Raw genomic sequence first — 22379 nt, 5'->3', positions numbered from 1 at the left:
TCTCCGTCATTTTTCCAACGGTCATCAAAATGACAGGTCTGATTTGCTTCCGTGGGCTGAGTTCGCGTACAATAATCACATCAATGAGTCTTCTTCCAAATCTCCCTTCTTCATCGTCTATGGGCAACATCCTGGTATCCCTCTACCGATACTTCCTGTCTCGGGTGTGCCAGCGGCTGATCTTTTGTCCGAGGAGTTCTCCAGGGTCTGGCAGAAGACCAAAATTGCCTTGGAACGGGCACAGGCCAGGATTAAGAGACATGCCGATAAGAGATGTCTGGAACCTCCCTTAGACCGGCCAGGTGATAAGGTCTGGCTGTCCTCCAGGTTTATTCGTTTTAAAGATCCCCCTCGTATAAATTGGGTCCACGGTACGTAGGTCTTTTTCGAGGTTTTGTCTCGTATCAATGATGTTGCTTACAAACTGAAACTGCCCGCTTCTCTTCGCATACCTAACTCTTTTCACATTTCCCTTTTGAAACCAGTCATCTTAAATCCGTTCCATGTTTCTCCTGCTCAAACTCCTTTACCCGTCTCCGACCCAGATGTCTTTGAGGTTAAGGACATTCTTGCCATGAAAAAGTCTCAAGATAAAACTCTTTTTGGTTGATTGGAAGGGTTTTGGTCCAGAAGAGAGGTATTGAGAGCCCCGTGAGAACATACAAGCTCCTCAGTTTTTATCCAGGTTTCTGTCTGGTCTTAGAAAGGAGGGGAGTAAGGGGAGGGGTACTGTCATGGCCACTCCTTCTGCGGCCGTGCCTGCTGCCGGGACCACCGCCGCGCCCCTCGCTCATACTTACCCGCTGCGGCGCGCTCCTCCTACAGGCGCTCGTCCTCTCCTTCATTCTTCTCCGCTCCCTGGTTCTCGTCGGGTACGCACCGCCAACTCCAGCACTTCCTCTTTCTTATTTACATGCGCTCTGTATCTCCTCTCTGTGATCCTGGAGGACCATGACCTAGAAGTCCTTCAGCACTCCATGTATTTAAGACGATTCCTTCCTCTGCTCCTTGCCTGTCTGTCATTTGTGCTTCTGTGACTCAGGTCCACCTTTGTCTTTGCTCTGCCTGTTCTGAGTCTCCACTCTGTCCAGCCAGTTCAGCTTCTCTGCCTTTCCCAGGCTTCCTTGTCTCCTCGTCCAGTCCAGCCTTCCCAGTGTCCGCTCCGTACTCTTAGTCTGGTGTCTCTGTCCTGTCCTGCTTCCTATGTCTCTTCCCCTTCCCAGTGCTCCTTTGGTCTTGCCTGTACTCAGCTCTTACCAAACTACTTCATTTTATCCCGCTCTGTCCGTCCTACGCCCAGCTTCTCTATTTTGTACCTCCTACTACCTGTCTCTGGGTTCCAGCTTCTGCAGCAATAGTCTCCCTTGGGTGTGCCCCTAACGCTCCCTCTATAGGGGGTGGTCTACCTGGTCAGCTCACCCTTGGGAGGTTTGTTGTCGTGGATCTGTGGGTCCACTCCAGGTGTTCCAAAAGATCTCACATCTAATATATAATTGCCTAGAATACTACTTCCTGCAATTTGTGCCAACTTCCGTGGCTTTGTCCGGAGCTAATGTCCGGAGCTAATGTCCGGAGCTAATGTCCGGAGCTAATGTCCGGAGCTAATGTCCGGAGCTAATGTCCGGAGCTAATGTCCGGAGCTAATGTCCGGAGCTAATGTCCGGAGCTAATGTCCGGAGCTAATGTCCGGAGCTAATGTCCGGAGCTAATGTCCGGAGCTAATGTCCGGAGCTAATGTCCGGAGCTAATGTCCGGAGCTAATGTCCGGAGCTAATGTCCGGAGCTAATGTCCGGAGCTAATGTCCGGAGCTAATGTCCGGAGCTAATGTCCGGAGCTAATGTCCGGAGCTAATGTCCGGAGCTAATGTCCGGAGCTAATGTCCGGAGCTAATGTCCGGAGCTAATGTCCGGAGCTAATGTCCGGAGCTAATGTCCGGAGCTAATGTCCGGAGCTAATGTCCGGAGCTAATGTCCGGAGCTAATGTCCGGAGCTAATGTCCGGAGCTAATGTCCGGAGCTAATGTCCGGAGCTAATGTCCGGAGCTAATGTCCGGAGCTAATGTCCGGAGCTAATGTCCGGAGCTAATGTCCGGAGCTAATGTCCGGAGCTAATGTCCGGAGCTAATGTCCGGAGCTAATGTCCGGAGCTAATGTCCGGAGCTAATGTCCGGAGCTAATGTCCGGAGCTAATGTCCGGAGCTAATGTCCGGAGCTAATGTCCGGAGCTAATGTCCGGAGCTAAGTGACGTCACCAGTGTCCTACACCCAGGCAGAGCACAGGGGCCCCAGGCAGAGCACAGGGGCCCCAGGCAGAACATGGGGCCCCAGGCAGAGCACAGGGGCCCCAGGCAGCATATGGGGCCCCAGGCAGCATATGGGGCCCCAGGCAGAGCACAGTGGCCCCAGGCAGAACATGGGGCCCCAGGCAGAGCACAGGGGCCCCAGGCAGCATATGGGGCCCCAGGCAGAGCACAGTGGCCCCAGGCAGAACATGGGGCCCCAGGCAGAGCACAGGGGCCCCAGGCAGCATATGGGGCCCCAGGCAGAGCATATGGGGCCCCAGGCAGAGCATATGGGGCCCCAGGCAGAGCACAGGGGCCCCAGGCAGCATATGGGGCCCCAGGCAGAGCACAGGGGCCCCAGGCAGAGCACAGGGGCCCCAGGCAGAGCACAGGGGCCCCAGGCAGAGCACAGGGGCCCCAGGCAGAGCACAGGGGCCCCAGGCAGAGCACAGGGGCCCCAGGCAGAGCACAGGGGCCCCAGGCAGAGCACTGTGCGATGTCTGGGGCCCTGTTCTTAAGTATATTAAAGATTAAAGTAACGTATATTAAAGTATATTATAGATCAAATTTGACACGTTTATGAGCACCATTGAGTGATATACTCAAGAATGACATAATTTTTCAACATTTTATGGTTTCAAACTGTAAACACTCAGAGTTTTTTTTACTTCAACCAGAAAACCTTAACGGTTCATAAAAAACTTGACTGTTCAGGATATGATAAAAGTCATAGTATTCTGAATCTTTAACTTATAAAGATACCTTTACACGGGGTGATTATTGGTTCCAGAGAGGCTTTCGGCCGATAATCGTACACATGGCTGGTGACAGGACAATACAATATAAACGTTCAAAGGTAAACAGTGATGACATTAAAATCGAATATATAATTGCCTAGAATACTACTTCCGGCAATTTGTGCCAACTTCCGTGGCTTTGTCCGGAGATAATGTCCGGAGATAAGTGACGTCACCAGCGTCCTACACCCGCTCAGGGTGGACAAAGATATATGCCTTCGTGGTGCGTGGCACTTTTCTGATTGGTTGCCGCCTGCCGCGAGCGACCAATCAGAAATGTGCCGTACTGTCAAGAATTGTCAAGAGCTGGTGAGTGCAGCCATTTTTTGTTCTTTCTTACTATTATTTATTAATTGTATTATTCTTACATTTGAATAAAGTATATATGGATTCTAGACTCCCGATTCTTTAGAATCGGGCTGCCATCTAGTAACCTCATAAAGTGACAATGGTCAGAATTGTAAGGCTGTGTGCACACACAGCAGATTTTTTAAGAAAAGAAGCTATAAAACCACGGAAAAAAAAACGCTCACATTAAGCATCCTATTTAATAGAAAGCAATCCGCATTTTTTGTGCACATGCTGCATATTTTTCCTGAGCGGAATCGCATTCCAGAGAAAAATGCAGCATGTTCATTAAATTTGCGGTATCGCGGAGATTCCGCACAACTAGGAATGCATTGATCTGCTTACTTCCCACCATGCGGGAAGTAAGCAGATCATGTGCGGTTGGTACCCAGGGTGGAGGAGAGGAGACTCTCCTCCACGGACTAGGCACCATATAATTGTTAAAAAAAAGTTAAAATAAAAAATCGTGATATACTCACCCTCTGATGGCCCCCGGAGTCCTCCCGCCTCTCAGCGGTGCACGTGGCCGCTTCCGTTCCTATAGATGGTGTGTGTGAAGGACCTGCGATGACCCAAAAAAAGAAAGATCATGTCCATACATGTGGGAGCACCACAAACAAATATCAAAATTTAAGAACAAGTAAGGCTTTTATTGATAAATAACATAACACTCACATGATACACAGAAAACCATTTTAAAACCATTTTAAAAGTGCAAAAAATGCAGCAAGACACTGCACTGCAGTCATCTCCTAGTATAGGACAGAATGACTAACCACATACCTATCCCTGACACCAGATGAAAATGTGTACAATACAGAGGTATGAAGCTTAATAATGTAACCCCCAAAATATGACTCTCAACACACAGCTAGGAAAGATACATGAACAACTTGTGTGCACATATATGAGAGCACTTGTATCACAGCACCACACTGCCCTAGAAAAATATAGTAACGTTGTACAACATAAAACATGAAAAAATGTTTACAGGCATATAATGAGCCTCAGCTGTGTGGCCAAAAAGTGCTTATGGGCCGACCAGAAGAAAACTGGGCAGAGTAATAATCTTTGCCTGTGCAGGAAAAAATACATACGACCTGTAGATCCCCGATATGCACATCAGGTTACGAAAAATAGCAAGCTGGTGGAGGAGAGATACGATCAAAGGGAGGGAAGGGATGTGGGGTGCAAACCCACGCGTATCGCCGCAACTATGGCGGCTTCCTCAGGGAAAAGATTTCTGCATACTGTGAGAGATACCAAACAAGTTTATATACACATTCAAGATGAAACAAATGGTGTTCACCTGTTTAGAACGGCGACCGAGGAGCACGAGGAGCATGATGGGCGCAGCCATATTGTTTATCACCTTTTGTCGGCATGTTACACATAAAGTTTTGTTGAGAACCCGCCGTGCGCATGCGCAATAGGCGCGCACTTCCTACAGCAGTGTACCAGCCAAAACTTCAGAGCGGACCTGAGATTATGCATAAATGCGCTTGCGCGCCAAGTCCACACTGCCCCGTTCAGTAATAAAGTGCCGACTGCGCAGAAATAAAATAAATTAATTAATGGATTAAGGGAGCACATGAGAAAGGCATCAGCCCTCGAAGGACCTTATGCCACAGGTATAAGTACAAACACTCTAAATGGCACATTAGATACACACATGTATTCCAAAAAAGCCCCATTATATAACACAATTGTGCTAAGAGCATAAAGGAATAAGCGGGAAATAGTAAGCAATATGCCTAATGCAAAGTATGGAATTCAAAAAAGCATTATTATTCTACATATCATATATGTTTATTCTTGAAATGCAACAAACAACATAACCAAATGGTACCATACAGATGTGGGGAGAATACAAACAGAGTCTGCATGCAGAAGTCAGACTCTGACTCTGAAAAAGTATAATATGGTGTAGTAAAACATGAATGAGCATACACAAAGCGGATACATGAGGGGGCACACATGGACAAGGACATAGACTGGAGAAAATAGGCCTAAGGCTACAAGGCACTATATACAGTATATATGGTAGTGATGATCCAAGTGAGTAAAAATAACCACAGTATAGAGACATCGATGTAAATATTTCAATTTGAATAAAGGCTAATATACCTAAAAAAGTCACTGTGTGGTACTGTGATACACGCCCTAACCATGCAAGTGTGTGAAAGAAAACACACAACCTGCATGTAAAAAGCCCTAAAGATGTATATAACTAACTAAGTATATGTTCAGTCAAGACAATGCAAAAACACACATATATGGTATAAGCCCAAGACCACCCCATTACAGAGTCACCCTCGAATCCAGGTGATCCAGAACGATGGATCAGGCATATTGCAATTTGAATACAAAATGATATACCTCTGAGAAGTCACTGTGTGGTACTGTGATACGCGCCCTACCCATGCAGGTGTGTGAAAGAATACACACAACCTGCACGCACAAGGATCAAAAAGACATATATAAATGGATAAATGTATGTACAGTCAAGACAATGCAAAAACACATATATATATGGTATAAGCACAAGACTACACCATTACAGAGTCACCCTAAAATCCAGGTGATCCAGACACGATGGATCAGGCATAAAAGCCAGTGAACAAGAGTTCATTTAGTCCATTTGGTGACATGCTTTTTACATCAAAAATCCAACGTGATTCTCGTCGTAGTAGTTCCTTCGTGAGGTCACCCCCACGGATGTTATTCAAAACCTGGTCAACGACCATAATCCGCCTGTTGTGATGTCTACTGTTAATGATGTGCCAAGAAGTGGGAAGCAACTGATGAGATGGTTTTGCCTTTTTCAATGTCCGTCTTAGCATTCACGATATTCGACATGTGCTGTTGTACTCTCCGCCTTACTTCTTGGATTGTCTGTCCGACGTATAGCTTTGGACATGAGCAGATCAAGACATAGATCACATTCCTTGATCTGCAGTTGAAGTACTTTCTTGCCTTCAGTTCTCCTGGAAAGATTGTCAAGATCAGAGAGTCAGTGGCAGTCATGTACGGGCATACATTACAATTTCCACATGGGAAAGTACCCTTCAACCTGTTTCCTGTACCCAAGCTCGTCGTGGGCCTTTTAAAATGGCTAGTAGTAAGGACATCCTTAAGATTCTTGGCCCTCCTGGCAGTAATCCTGGGTTTATCTGATAAAAAAGGTCTCAACTTGGGCTCATTTAACAAGATCCCCCAGTGCCTGCCCAGAATGTTATAGACATCCCTCCATTGATTGTTATATGCCGTAATTAGATTGATAGTTGGCATATCTTTTAGAGCTTTTGGTTCTAGAAGACTCAGTCTGTCACTTTGTCGAGAGTGCTCAAAGGCACGTGCTATAGTCTTTTTTGGATAACCACGTTTAGACAAACGGGTGGTGAGATCTTGCGCTCCCTCATGAAAATCCGAATCCAAACTACAGTTACGCTTGACCCTCAAAAACTGACCTTTCGGAAGATTGTTTCGTAGATATTGAGGGTAGAAACTGGAAAAATGAAGATTATTTGTAGCTGTCCTCTTGCGAAAAATCTTAGTTTGGATCTGGTTGCCAACCTTCATCACTTTCAGGTCCAGAAAATCCACCGACGTCGTAGATAAAGATGCTGTTAAAGAAATATTGAACACATTGCTATTAAGCTTGGAAATAAAATTTTTACAGTCAGTTTCAGAGCCCGTCCACAGGACCAACAAATCATCGATGTATCGAAACCACCGAAAAACGTTGGTTTCAAAGTCCCGCAAGGGGCGCACCTGTCTCCTCCCACCAACCCATAAAGAGGTTGGCATAGGAGGGCGCACAGCGGGCGCCCATTGCTGTGCCAGCAATTTGTTTGTAAAATACTCTGTCAAAAACAAAGTAGCTGTTGGACAAAACAAAGGACAAAAGGTCTAGGATAAAGAATTGATGTTTTCGGTCAACTGTAATCTGTTGGTTGAAGAAAAACGCGACCGCCTCAATACCCAGCGCATGTCCAATGCAAGTGTACAAAGATGTGACATCCATCGTCACAAGAATGGTATTCTCCGGAACCGTCAGGTCATGTAGCTGCCGAATCTGCACGTAGCAGATTTTTTAAGAAAAGAAGCTATAAAACCGCGAAAAAAAACCGCTCACATTAAGCATCCTATTTAATAGAAAGCAATCCGCATTTTTTGTGCACATGCTGCATATTTTTCCTGAGCGGAATCGCATTCCAGAGAAAAATGCACATTGTTCATTAATTTTGCGGAATCGCGGGGATTCCGCACACCTAGGAATGCATTGATCTGCTTACTTCCCGCATGGGGCTATGCCCACCATGCGGGAAGTAAGCAGATCATGTGCGGTTGGTACCCAGGGTGGAGGAGAGGAGACTCTCCTCCACGGACTAGGCACCATATAATTGTTAAAAAAAAAAAGTTAAAATAAAAAATCGTGATATACTCACCCTCTAATGGCCCCCGGAGTCCTCCCGCCTCTCAGCGGTGCACGTGGCCGCTTCCGTTCCTATAGATGGTGTGTGTGAAGGACCTGCGATGACGTCGCGGTCACATGACCGCGACGTCATCGAAGGTCCTGCACTCACACACCATCTATAGGAACGGAAGCCGCTGAGGAGATCGGCTGTTTGCGGAAGGTGAGTATAACCTTTTTTTTTTATTAATTATTTTTAACATTCTATCTTTTACTATTGATGCGGCATAGGCAGCATCAATAGAAAAAAGTTGGTCACACTTGTCAAACACTGTTTGACAAGTGTGACCAACCTGTCAATCAGTTTTCCAAGCGATCTGTAGCTAATTATGCTTGCATAACGCTAGTATTCTGTGGGAATATGCATGCCAATTCCGCATGCGATATACCCACGGCAGGAGCTGCAGAATTGACGCAGAAATTTCCGGGGCAATTCTGCAACGTGTGCACTTAGCCAAAAAATTGGCTCCGTCATTTAGGTGAAAACCGGCTTTGTCTCAAAGGGGTTAATCTTTTGTTAGTTCTTCCAGGCTTAGGGGCGTGCTTAGCCTGGAATAAAACTGCCTCCGGTGTTAATTTGCTCCCCCCCCCCCCCCCTCTTGCACCTCACTGTGCCATGTGACATGCAGTTGTGGCTCCAGAATCCCTCGATTACACTTATTATTGCCGATAGCAGGGCAGAAAAAGTTGCTTCACCATTCTTCTGTGCAGTTGCCAGCGAGTCACTTCTACTTCAGAAACGGTGACTCGCCTGCGCAGAAGAACAATGAAGCCAATGCCCATAGCAGGGCAGAATAGACACTGTATAATTGTTGGATTCTGGCACCACATGGCCCTGTGACGTGCATGGGGCGGTGGGTGGGTACGCAAATTGGCATCGGAGGCAGAGTTTTCTATTTCTAAGCAACAAGACAGCAGCTATTAGGCATGTGCAGCGCCCCAGAGTCCTGGTCGTTGCAGTACTGTGGCTCCGCCACTATGGGGAGCTATGGTGCGTCTGATGGCACTGAAGGAGTTCATCTGACCAGGTATCACAGACACCAATACATTTCACAGCCGGGCCTCCGGGGGGAGCTAAGGGTTCTATTCACTAGGCCACTCCCCACCATAGTGGGTAAACTGGGGGTCAGGCAGGAAGTTAGATGAGAAAGCTGACTGGGTTGGAACCAGGCAACACCTTGTGGCAGAGGGTGTTGTGGGGGAAGATACAGTAGGGTCTCTGTCAGGGGTGGGATCCTGACAGAGGCTTGGCAACTTGAACGAACGTAACGGGACCGTGCCTGCTCAGGATAGCGGCGGTGCCCAAGGAAGGACCAGAAGCGAGATAGATTGTGCTGAGTGAGAAACGAGATCAAAGCAATAGGAGAATACCAGTAGGGGTCGTGCTGTAAGACCGAAGCAACACCCTACTGAGGCGCACTACCGGTGGCCGGAACGCCGAGGGAGTATTACAACATCCAGCTTCAAGCGATACTCTAAACAGCGGCAGGACAGTCAGTCTAAGGCGGGCTGTCTAACTTAAATCACCTATGCAGTCTTGGGGGGCAACTTGTGGAGAGGGGCGACTCTAGGGTCCCGGAAGAGCTCCGAGCCTACCCGTCAAACGGGTGCCGTCCCAACCAGAACATCAGGGAGGGACGGAGGATTAGCAGAACATCATCTAATCGAGTTGTGAGGGAACTTAAGAAACAGACACAACAGTTGTGGGGACTTTCTGTAAGCACAGCAGGGAAGGACCGCAACACATAGCGCTAGAAGGAAGGCACAGATTTCCACCTGCTAAGAGAACTCAGGAGGTGCCATTGGACCGGCCGGACTTGCGCAGCCTGGTTATCCAGATTCTGGACTGAGGACCCAGAGATCTTCAGTAAAGAGGTAAAGAGACTGCAACCTGGTGTCCTCGTTATTTACTGCACCGCACCACTACAGCCTCACCAATACCATCATCCATCATATGTATCACTGTACGCCCCTCGGCAGGGTCACGGACTGGGCCTAGCCACCGTGACAACCCCAGAGCAGAGACTCACAGGCCCGGTACCGGGTACCCCTCGGCCCTGCGGCAGTGGGGGCGCTACACAATCAAGTAGGACTATTTTAACTATTCTATCCCCTGTATGCCCTTAGTAATAGCTTAAAAGCATCCCAGGGGGTGACAGATTCCTTTTAAGACATGGCTAGGTTTTCCAGCCTCCCTAAAAGAAAGTGGGTGGATTACAAAATAATAAAGGAAAAAAAAAACTGTAGAAATTGGGATGAATTCATGCAGTCAGTAATTATTTCACCCAGAAATCCACCTCAAAATATCCATGTCTGACATGCAGGTTTGTCACAGAATTACTGAGGGTGAAACTTGCAATATTGCAATAGATATGCAGATTTTGAAGTGGATTTGTCAGGAGTTTGCGTGTGTAAAGCCAGTCTTGGGCTGTAATGATTATAGCTTAGATCTATTAGTATCACTGGTTGGTTTCTTTCAGCTTTTGTTGCTCCTGACAGAAGGAGAGGTACATTCAGAGGTAGTAATGCAACAAATTTTCAGCAATTTTGTTATAATGTGTGTCCATATTTTTCAGCTGGTTTGGCCTTTTGCATTGCCAAGAATTTAACCTGCAGAATGTAGTCATTGTCCCAGAAAGTCGTCGGGGAGCTGCGGAGCAGCGGGTCACAGAGGCAGGAGCTGACGCACAGTGACCGCTGCAGCCGCCGACTTCCATCAGACGACATACTCGCCCTCCAGCTTGCCCTCTCAGCATCTTGTTGGTGCCGGCTTCCAGTTGCTTTTCCTGTGCTGAGCAATCATGTGGCACCGCTCATTAAGGTAATGAATATGCAAACATCTCCACTCCCATAGGCATGGAGGGAATATTCGTTACGTTAATGAGCGATGCCACTTGACCGCTGAGCACAGGAAGACCTGCTGGAAACCGGAACCATTGAGGGCACGCTGGAGGGTGAGTAGGATGTTTTTTTTTTTGTAATAGGAAGCATGCATACCAGGACAGCGACAGGGGGAGCCACGCATACCAGGACAGCGACGGGAAGCCACGCATACCAGGACAGCAATGGGGGGGGGCCATGCATACCAGGACAGTGATGGAGGGAGCCACGCATACCAGGATCGCGATGGGGAGCCACGCATACCAGGATCGCGATGGGGAGCCACTCATACCAGGACCGCAATGGGGGGAGCCACGCATACCAGAACAGCGACGGGGGGAGCCACGCATACCACAATATTGACGGGGTAGAGCCACGCATACTAGGACAGGGATGAGGGGACAATGCATACTTATACTCGAGTCAATAAACTTACCCAGTTTTCCGTGGCAAAATTAGGTGCCTCGGCTTATACTTGGGTTGGCTTACACTCGAGTATATATGGTAATTCTTTCCTATGCAGAAGTTGAAAGTGACCTGTTTACTGGAAAATAAAATACCTTTTTGAGTTTAACGGCTCGTACACATCACCGTTAAAGAAAAAAAAAAAAGGTTTGATTTCTGTCGAGAAAAGTCTGATGCGTGTCATGCGATTTTCATGCAAGCACAATCCGATTTTAACACCTAGCATCCAATTTACATACAAATGTGATCCCATTGCAATGTGATTTTAACATGAGCTTTTATATAGATCAGTTCTCTATGTAATTTACAGTTTTACAAGGAAATATTTTTTATATATTCATTCAGCAATTCATCTACCGCGTACAGTAAAATCACAGCGTGACAGGATAGAATGCGACTTTGGTTGCAGTGTCTGATTAAAAAAAAAAAAAAATTCTGTAACAATCCGTCCCGCGTCCATAAGTACCAGTGCACAGGGATGTATTATTATGGACCATGTCGGAAAGGGATTATTAAGCTTAGGAAGGGGCCGTGGATATTGGGCCGATCCCAGACTAAAAACATCAGCTCTCGGCCGCCCCAGAAAAGGCACTTGGCCTCACTCTTCTGCACCAGGGCAAGTGGGGTGGTAGTTGGAGGAGTTGATGTCACCTTTGTATTGTCAGGTGACATCAAGCCCAGAGGTTGGCAATGGAGAGGCGTGTATAAGACACCCCCATTACTAACCCCATAGTCATAATGTATATATAAAAAAAAACACACACCCAGAATAATGTCCTTTAACCCCTTCACCACAAAGCCAGCTTTCACCTTCCTGACAGGCCATTTTTTTAAAATTCTGACCACTGTCACTTTATGATGTCATAACTCTGGAAAGCTTCAACGAATCCCACTGATTCTGAGATTTTTTTCATGACATATTGTACTTCATGATAGTAGCAAAATTTATTTGATATGACTTGTGTTTATTTGTGAAAAAATCAGAAATTTGGCGAAACTTTAGAGCATTTTGCAATTTTCCAACTTTTAATTCTTATGCCCTTAAATCAGTCATGTCACAAAACAGTTCATAACATTTCCCATATGTCAACTTTACATCAGCACAATTTTTGAAACATAACAAAAAAATTAGGAAATTAGAAGGGTTAAAAGCTGACCAGCAATTTCTCATTTTTCCAACAACTTACCAAACTTTTTTTAAGGGACGTGCTTCTCAGGAATTGATGAAATGTGGAAGGGAAAAAAACAAAACATTTAACTTTGATTTCACAATTTTGTTTTCTTTTAGGCCCAATATGTTTTGCTTTCACAAGGGTAACAGGAGAAATTGAACCATAAAATTTGTTGTGCAATTTCTCCTGAGCATGCCGATACTCAATCTGTGGGGGAAAACCACTGTTTGGATGCACGACAGGGCTCTGAAGGAAAGGCTCACCATTTGACTTTTTGAATGTAAAATTTGCTGGCATAATTAGCAGACACCATGTTGTGTTTAGAGAACTCCTGATATGCGTAAACAGTGGAAACAAGTGAGACCATTTACCCCTCAGGGAACTTATCTAGATGTGTTGTGAGCACCTTGGACCCCCAGGTGCCTCACAGAAGTTTATAACGTTGAGCCGTGAAAATAAGTCCCTTTTTTCCCCACAAAAAAAGATTATTTTTAACCCCAAATTTTGTATTTTCACAAGGGTAACAATATGCTGTGTCACATTGGCAGAGCCCCTGAGGTGCCAGAATAGCAGTGCCCCACTATAAGTGACCTCATTTTACAAAATACACCTCACTATTGACAGCGGCATCAGAGGGCTTTAACGTCCGTGTCGGTGCTAGTATTGATCTTGGGCGTTGCTGAAGGGTGTCCGCTCTCAGATATAGCTGACGTCCGCACGCGATCACGGCGGTGCTCATCGTGAGCCCTTACGATCGCACAGCTGTACCTATATGGCGGTTTGCAGGAACGCAGCTCCCGCGGTGCCATATATGTATGGTGCCTGATGGGAAGGGGTTAATTGAAAGAATAGCAAAGACAACAATATTTCTCTCCTGTAATAGTCCATTTGTCAGGCAACGGGTCTTGCTCGGCTACATCTAGATGGCAGGCTGCATGATGCAACTATACAGCTTGCCATCCAGCAGAGACATTCAGCTGTGTATGCTTGGGAAAAGTTCTAATTGCGCTCACGCTGACGTCAGTGAGTTCATTGGCTGTCAACTCCCAGAACCTTTCTGACAGCCCTGCGTGCGTATGAACTTTCTCACTCTCACGGTGACATCAGTGAGGTAAAAGGAGTTCACCGCGAGACACTGAGCTGAGCAAGCGCACACAGCTCAGTGTCTATGCCGGATAGCAAGCTGTCTAGTTTTGTCATTTAACAATGCAGCCTGCCATTTAGTTGTAGCAGAGCTAGAATCGTCGCAGGACAAATGGATTATTATCTTTTCAGCTTACAGGTGAGGAACGTTGTTCAATATTTTAATTCTGTCACGAAGCATTGTCTTCAGTGGACTGGGCGATGACGTGAGTGCGGTTTAATTTAGATTTATTAAATGATTTTATTCTGGTGTGTTTGTTTTTTTTTCTTTCTTTTTTTTAATTATATATGAGGACCCTATGTTGTTTTTTTATTTTGAGGGGGGGGGGGGGGTTCTCCCATTTTATTAACCAGGAAAGGCTAAGTATACAGCTGTGAGCTAATATTAAAGGGAACCTGTCACCCCCCCCCCCTTCCCCAGACGTTTTTAACTAAGTCACCTTGTGCAGCACTAATGCTGCATTCTATCTAGGTGGCTTTTTTAGTTTGGGTCCCTGAAAACGCTGAAAAAATAGTTTTTATAATGTGCCCCTCATACTTGAAGTTCGTCGGGGGCATGTCTTTTCCCCCGTGACACATTACGTCTCCCAGCCGTCACTCAGGGCCTCCGTGCGCCGGGTTCCATTTCCTTCCTAAACATTCCCGGCGCCTGCGCTGTAAGGTGTTTTTTTTGGGCATGTGCAGTTTGCACTTTGCTTCGACTCCCATCACATGATGGGAATTTACAGCACAGGCGCCAGGGATGTTCATGAAGGAAATGGAGGCGGTGCACGGAGGCCCTGAGGGACGGCTGGGAGGCGTTTGTGTCAGGGGGGGAAAAGACATTCCCCCTTGACAAACTTCAGGTATGAGGGGCACATTATAAAAACTATAATTTCAGCGTTTTCAGGGATCCGAACTAAAAGAGCCACCTTGACAGAATGCAGCATTAGTGCTGCACAAGGTGGGTCTTTTAGTTAAAAACACCTGGGGAGGGTGACAGGTTTCTTTTATTAGCCTGGGGAAGCTCCATGTGTATTACCCCCTTCCCAGGCTATAAACATCAGCCTCCAGCTCTCTGTTTTACCTCTGCTGGTTAATAAAATGTCGTGGGATCCCATGTAATTTTTTTTTCAGAAAATAATTTATATAAAAAAAATGCATGTTCAGTAAGCTGTACAAGCCCTGTACTAATTATATATGTGATAAAAAGATGTGAACCTATTCTGTGTACGGTATATATCTATTCTATCCTATTTTGTCAGGTCACGCTGTGATTTTATTGAATGCGGCAGATGAATCGCCAGCTTTTCAAAGGACATTGGTACGTAAAAATCGCATGGTCCATGTGCCGTGCAACTATTTTTTTTTTTTTTTTCTCTTTCCTTCCCCCTCTCTCCTCCCGCCTCTCTTTCGCACCTATTGACTTGCATTGGGGAGTTTCATCTGAGTTAGGCTAGTTTCACATTTGTGGTAGAATCCGCAGCGTTTAATCCGCAACCTGAAACGCATGATAAACCGCATGCAAACGCAGCGACGCATAAGGTAACGCATGCGGTTAAAAAAACGCGGCTTTTTCAAGCGTTTTGCATGTGTTTGCATTTTCTGTGCGCATGGTGGAAAATTTAACAGGAGAAAAATCTAGATAAACAGACACCGCCAATTGGACTACAGTGGGCGTGTATTATGGGATAACTTTATATAGACCATTGGACTACTGAAATCTTCACAGTTTGCTACTGTATCCTGTGTCATGATGGATCTTTGCATGGAGAGCTTTTATTTCAACCTGGATTTAAGCATCAAGCTGTTTCTTGCCTGTGCGTTTACTTGGGAGCAACAAAGAAATAGAGAACGACAGAGAAGGACCCGGTGTAGGCATTTTTGGAGACAACCCCATTATTGAACTCCGGGAGAGCTGTGGAGCCTACCACACGCTATATAGCGAGCTTAACCCCTTCACCCCCGGAGCTTTTTCCGTTTTCGTTTTTCGCTACCCTCCTTCCCAGAGCCATAACTTTTTTATTTTTCCGTCAATTTGGCCATGTGAGGGCTTATTTTTTGCGGGACGAGTTGTACTTTTGAACGACATCATTGGTTTTAGCATGTCGTGTACTAGAAAACGGGAAAAAAATTCCAAGTGCAGTGAAATTGCAAAAAAAGTGCAATCCCACACTTGTTTTTTGCTTGCCTATTTTGCTAGGTTCACTAAATGCTAAAACTGACCTGCCATTATGATTCTCCAGATCACTACGAGTTCATAGACACCTAACATGACTAGGTTATTTTTCACCTAAGTGGTGAAAAAAAATTCCAAACTTTGCAAAAAACAAAACAAAACAAAATTGCGCCATTTTCCGATACTCGTAGCGTCTCCATTTTTCGTGATCTGGGGTCAGGTGAGGGCTTATTTTTTGCGTGCCGAGCTGGCGTTTTTAATGATAGCATTTTGGTGTAGATACGTTCTTTTGATCGCCCGTTATTGCATTTTAATGCAATGTCGTGGCGACCAAAAAAACGTAAATCTGGCGTTTCGAATTTTTTTCTCATTACGCCATTTAGCGATCAGGTTAATGCTTTTTTTTTATTGATAGATCGGGCGATTCTGAACGCGGCGATACCAAATATGTGTAGGTTGGGTTTTTTTTTAATTGATTTATTTTGATTGGGGCGAAAGGGGGGTGATTTAAACTTTTATATTTTTTTTATTTTTTTCACATTTTTAAAAACTTTTTTTTTTTACTTTTGCCATGCTTCTATAGCCTCCATGGGAGGCTAGAAGCAGGCACAGCCCGATCGGCTCTGCTATGCAGCAGTGATCATAAGATCGCTGCTACACAGCAGATTTGCAGGTGTGCTGTGAGCGCCGACCACAGGGGGGCGCTCACAGCCACCGGCAATCAGTAACCATAGAGGTCTCAAGGACCTCTATGGTTACAATGGAGGAGCATCGCCGACCCCCGATCATGTGACGGGGGTCGGCGATGCGCTCATATCCGGCCGCACGGCCGGATGCGGTAGTTAAATGCCGCTGTCTGCGTTTGACAGCGGCATTTAACTAGTTAATAGCGGCGGGTGATCGCGATTTCACCCGCCGCTATTGCGCGCACATGTCAGCTGTAAAAAACAGCTGACATGTCGCGACTTTGATGTGCGCTCACCGCCGGAGCGCACATCAAAGCGGGGGTCCCGACATGTGACGTACTATACCGTCACATGTCGGGAAGGGGTTAATGCCAACTTGGACAAATTCCTGGAATATACCAGGATGTCTCGAGTCTTTTCGGGATTTGCTTGGTCGTGTTCAAGGAGCCATCCGGAGACAGGACACCCAGCTCCGTAGAGCGATTCCTGACCCTACCCACCGATGACATGTGGAAGGAAATTGCAGAAAAATTCTCCCCAACTGTTTGGGAGCGGTGGATGGAAAGCACATACGCATTATCAAACCCTCCAGAACTGGATCGGAGTACTCAGTGCTCATGGCAATAGCGGATGCGGACTGTCGCTTCATCGCTGTGGACATTGGAGCTTTTGGCCTTGGCAATGACTCCCAGACCTTCAAGAACTCTGATAAGGGCCGACGTGTGTATGGCAAAAATTTTAATTTTCCCCTGCCACGACCTCTCCCCAACACTCAAGCCCCACCGATGCCATTTGTTATGTTTGGGGATAAGGCCTTTAAGATGTGTGAAAACCTACTGAAGCCATATTCCAGTCGGGACTTGAACCACACTAAAATGATTTATAACTACAGACTGACCATGGCCCGAAGAACAGTAGAGTGTACCTTTGGGATTCTAGTCTCAAAATGGCGCATTCTTGCAACAGCCATTAATCTAAAAATGGAGACAGTCGATGAGGTGGTCAAAGCCTGTGTGGTTCTCCACAATTACATAATGGCTAAGGAGCGAACCAACATTGAACTGGATGAACCAGTTGGAAACCCATTGCCAGATTACCAGCATCACCCGCTGCGGTCAACTGTGAAGTTGGTCACATGCGGGACCAATTTGCTGCCTATTTTGATTCTGATATTGGACGTGTTGCATGGCAAGACAATATTGTGTAAAATGTGCTGTTGGGTTTGGGTCTGTACCAGTTGTGTTTTAAATGTTACTAATATTTTTTGTTAATAAGCTTCGTGTTTTGAGATCTTTACCGAGTTTCCTATGTATTTCCTCTCAAAACCACTTAAATTGCTAGTGGTAAGGCAGTTGATGTCCTTACATCCTGATTCTGTTCTGCAGTATCTATTGGACGCAGACTGAAGAGACGATGGAGGTATAATACAAAGTATATCTACTGTATACTCATCAAGTCATGTGTCAGAAATAATTACTTCATGAGCACAAAACGCAGCCTCATGAATTCACTATTTCTGACACCTGTCCAGGTGAGTATAGATAGCCCTTGTATGACCTCCATCGTCTCTTCAGTTTGTGTGAAATGGATTACGTCGACTGAAGAGAAAATGGAGGTTATACAAGGCAGTTCTCTACTCACCAGGTCAGGTGTCATAACTAATGAGTTTTTTGACACATGACCTGTTGAGTATAGTTCTGCTTTGTCTTACCGCCATTCTCTTCAGTCTGCGACACAGATTGAGCAAATACAAGTAATATTATTTTTTGACAACTCATAGCTCCATACCAAACACAAAAAGCTGCATTGTACAGTGCAGTGTTTATTAAGCACATGGTGTGTGTTGCCGGCGGTGAAATACACAAATAACCAAACAGTATTGGGGGCAAAAAACATTAACATTTATTTTTAACCAAAAACAAAAAATGAACTGCGCTTGCTTGAGGTAGAGTGACGGAACTGTGGGGTGTGTAGCTGTGAGGCCTGGCTAACTGTGGACGACGCAGGGGTGGCAGGAGAAGGGGCAATTAAAGTAGTTGAGTCTGGCATTTCGGGGATCGTGCTTGACGCATGAGAGGGCAGAGACACACTGGAAGGGTGTGACAAACCTGACATTACAGACACGTTGGGAGGTAAGGGGGAGGAATTGAAATAGTCCTTTGCTTTTTATTTTTTTTCCCTTTGTGGGATCGACGCAAAAGTCTGGGGAGCCTCGGTGGGCTCATTTGTTGTGGCCTGGTCATGGTGGCCGACCTGTCAGGGTCCGTGTGCCACAGCTGCTGCATGGTTGTGGTGGTGGGGAAGGCCATGCCAGGGTCCTGCTGCTGCTGTATTGTGGTCATAGAGCGGAAGGCCATGCCAGGGTCCCTCTGCTGCATGGTGGTGGGGAAGGTCATGCCCGGGTCCTGCTGCATCGTGGTGGTAGAGCGGAAGCCATGCCTGGGTCCTGCTGCTGCTGCATCGTGGTGGTGGTGGAGCGGAAGGCCATGCCTGGGTCCTGCTGCTGCTGCATGGTCGTGGCATTGGAAGAGGTCCAAGCAAGAGCAGCAGTTGTCGTGGTGGTGGCGGTGGGCTATCCAACAGCACTCGGCATGGTGTTGGTGCTGTAGTGGTGTCCGTTAGTGCTTGGAATGGTGGTGGCCGTGCAGTGGTATGCAGCAGAGGTCGGCATTGAGGTCAAGCGTGACAGTGTTGGCACAGGTGGAAATGCCGCCACTGCTGAAAATGCCGACTCTGCTGCATAGCCTGCACATAAGCAGCATTGCAGGCCTGCATGACACTAAGGGCTCATTTCCACTTGCGAGACATACGTCCGAGTCTCGCAGGTTAAAACCCTCTTCTGGCACCGGCACTCCAGAGCGGAGCGTGCGGCCGCACAGCAATACATGGAGCCGCACGCTCCGATCCCAAGTGCCGTCACCAGAAGAGGGTTTTAACCTGCGAGACTCGGACGTATGTCTCGCAAGTGGAAATGAGCCCTAAGCTGGAGATCAGGAGTAAGGTGTTCCGACATGCCCTTCTCTATTTGATTTCGTGACATTGTACTTCATGATAGTGGTAAAATTTCTTCGATATAACTTTGCTTTTATTTAAGAAAAAAATGGAAATTTGGTAAAAAATTTGGAAAAATTAGCAATATTCAAGCTTTTAATTTTTTTCCACTTAAGTTAGAGAGAGATGTGACGCAAAATAGTTAATAGCATTTCCCACATGTCTACTTTACATCAAAACAATTTTTGGTTAGGAGGTTATAAGGGTTAAAAGTTAACCAGCGATTTCTCCTTTTTCCAACAAAATTTACAAAACCATTTTTTTAGGGACCTCCTCACATTTGAAGTGAGTTTGGGTGGTGAATATAACAGAAAATACCCAAAAGTGATATTCTAGAAACTGCACCCCTCAAGGTGCACAAAACCACATTCAAGAAGTTTATTGACCCTTCAAGGTGCTTCACGAGCACTAAAGCCATGTGGAAGGAAAAATGAACTTTTTTTCACAAAAAAATTAACTTTGGAACCACATTTTTTATTTTCACAAGGGTATCAGAAGAAAATGGACCACAGAATTTGTTATGCAATTTCTCCGGAGTACGCCGATACCCCATATGTGGGGAAAGACACTATTTGGTTCATGGCAGGGCTCAAATGGGAGAGAGCAGTGTTTGACATTTTGAACGAAAAATTGGCTGGAATCAATGGCGGCGCCATGTCGAATTTGGAAGACCCCCTGATGTACCTAAACAGTGGAACCCCCCAATCCTTCTTCCAACCCTAATCCCAACCCTAACCGTAATACCAGCCACAACCCTAACTTTGGCCTAACCCTAATGGAAAAATGGAAATAGATATGTTTATTTTTACCTAACTAAGGTGGTGATAAAGGGGGAGGGGGTTGATTTACGATTTTTTTTTTTTTTTTTTATTTCATTTATTTATTTATTTTATTTTGATCACTATGATGGGATCTATCACAGTGATCAAAATGAATCAATAGGAATAATTTCCTATTGTTGCCGAGGTGCCTGCCGGCAGAAGTCGGCGGGCACACTGCACATGCGCCCGCCACTTTCTTCCCTTATGAAGACGCAGCCCGCCGGAGGCATCACAGGGGGGATGCAGGAGGGTCAAGGGACATCGGATGTACCAGAAGGGGATTGGGGGACCCCATTTCTCTCTCCTCTGATGTGCGATCAGATCAGAGGAGAGAGAAATTAAATGTGAAATCAGACTTTTGTGTGTGTGTGTGTGTGGTCGACGTTATTCCGTTAATAACAGCGATCTCAACACTGGGGTCGGTAAAAACCGACTCAAATCATTTTCTGGGGTCTCTGCTAACCCCGGTAACCAAGACCCCGGAGAATTTCCGACGCGGGGGGGCGCTATACACTTATTTCTCAGAGCTGTTAAAAAGCGGCGCTGAGGAATAAGTACCCTTAAATGCTTTCGTTAAGGGGCTATAACAACGTCAGTCTCTGACTGCAGCACTTACACTGCGCGATCCCAAGAGCACGTTGTTCCATGGACCCAGCGGTCTCCTGTGGCTTGATTGCTTGGTGATGATGGCTTTCTATGGCAGCTGGTGGTCTGCTAAAGACCCATGTGCCTGTCATTACGATGCTGTCGAACCTGTGGCTGGGCTTCATAGGAGACTGTGATTTTTGCTATATTCTGCAATTCTGTGGTATTGCAGTATATTATATAAGCAATCAGGTGATCGCAAATTCAGGTCCCCTAAAAAGTATTTACCGTATTATTTGGACTAGGACTGTAAGACGCACTTTTTTCCTCCAAAATTTTGGGGTAAACGGGGGTGCGTTTTATGCTCGGAAAGTACTTAGCGTGGTAGCAGCAGGAGTCAGGCGATTCTTCCAGTGGTCAGACGCTGCAGGGAGATGATCTCGCTCCCATTCCAGGCAGGTTCGGCGGGACGAGATTTCATTGCAGATATCTCAATCTGCACATGCGGCGTCTCTGGCGGCTATTTTCCTGGAGGCTACAGCATCGAGGCAATAGAAGTCCTGGGGCTCCGGTCTTTCACAAAATGCTATCGGAGCCTGCTGCACCAGACTGGGATCTGGGCTGCGGGGGCTCCGGCTGTCATAAAATTTTGCTGGAGCCCCTGCACTGCCGAACCTGTGCACCAGTCTCATATCATCGCCGGGGGACACAGGACCATGGGTGTTAGGAGGACACTAAGTTAACACATAAAGAATAGCTCCACCCCTGCAGTATACACCCTCCTGCTGGCTCTAAGTGAACCAGTTCTTGCTTAGTGTCTGTAGGAGGCACTTGGGTCTGCTTTCAGACACCACCGTTTTTATTTTCATTTTTATTTTCCTATTTTTTCCCTTAACGGAGCGAATGGGGGCGACGGACTCTTTCTAGGCTCCGATCTCCCCCGAATCGTCAACAGGCAAGTATGTGGAGCGTTCATTTCACCCCCCCCCGGGTAAGCTGAATTCAGGACAGTAAGATTGACTTCCATTTGGCGCATTATTATTTTTTTTTTCCCCCCCCATTTTCCTTCTGAAAATTTGGGGTGCATCTTATGGTTCGAAAAATACGGTAAAAATAAAAAGAAGAATGTGTAGAAATTAAGACAAATGATTCTTCCCTCCTAATGATTGGGGTTTTTGGTTCTAGGATCCTAACCACTGATAAAATCTTTGATAAGGCCATATATAAATTACCGTATTTTTCGGACTATAAGACGCACCCAGGTTTTAGAGGTGGAAAATAGGGGAAAAAAATATTTGGAGCAAAAAAAAAAAAAGTAAAATGTAATAACATATATTATATGTGATATTATATATAATAGTTTGTTGTTATGTTGGAAGCTGCGGTAGAAGATGGTGCCGCGGGACCAGTGTGGTGTCTGTAAAGTACTATATGAAGACGCGGGTGGGTGAGTATAAGAATGGGGGCACAGGGCTTATATTTGAAGCACCACTCCAGCACTGAAAAATAAAACA

The 22379-nt window shown here is 46.0% G+C and overlaps 1 protein-coding gene across 21 annotated transcripts in view; it reads left to right on the top strand.

Annotated features, from left to right (window-relative positions):
* The window catches only part of PUM1 (pumilio RNA binding family member 1), a 401680-nt gene that overhangs the window by 22903 nt on the left and 356398 nt on the right, over positions 1-22379 (top strand). For 15 of the 21 annotated variants that reach the window (XM_077295579.1, XM_077295569.1, XM_077295567.1 and 12 more), the window contains exon 2: positions 14809-14867. The exons of the other annotated variants lie outside the window; for them this stretch is intronic. The gene's annotated coding sequence lies outside the window, so the exon portion shown is untranslated. The remainder of the gene's footprint in view (positions 1-14808; positions 14868-22379) is intronic. 21 annotated transcript variants of the gene reach the window in all.

Source organism: Ranitomeya variabilis, chromosome 3 (genome assembly GCF_051348905.1).
Source record: "Ranitomeya variabilis isolate aRanVar5 chromosome 3, aRanVar5.hap1, whole genome shotgun sequence".
NCBI lineage: Eukaryota > Metazoa > Chordata > Amphibia > Anura > Dendrobatidae > Ranitomeya > Ranitomeya variabilis.
The sequence above is the reverse complement of the archived record's forward strand: the minus strand, read 5'-3'. Positions and strand labels throughout refer to the sequence as shown.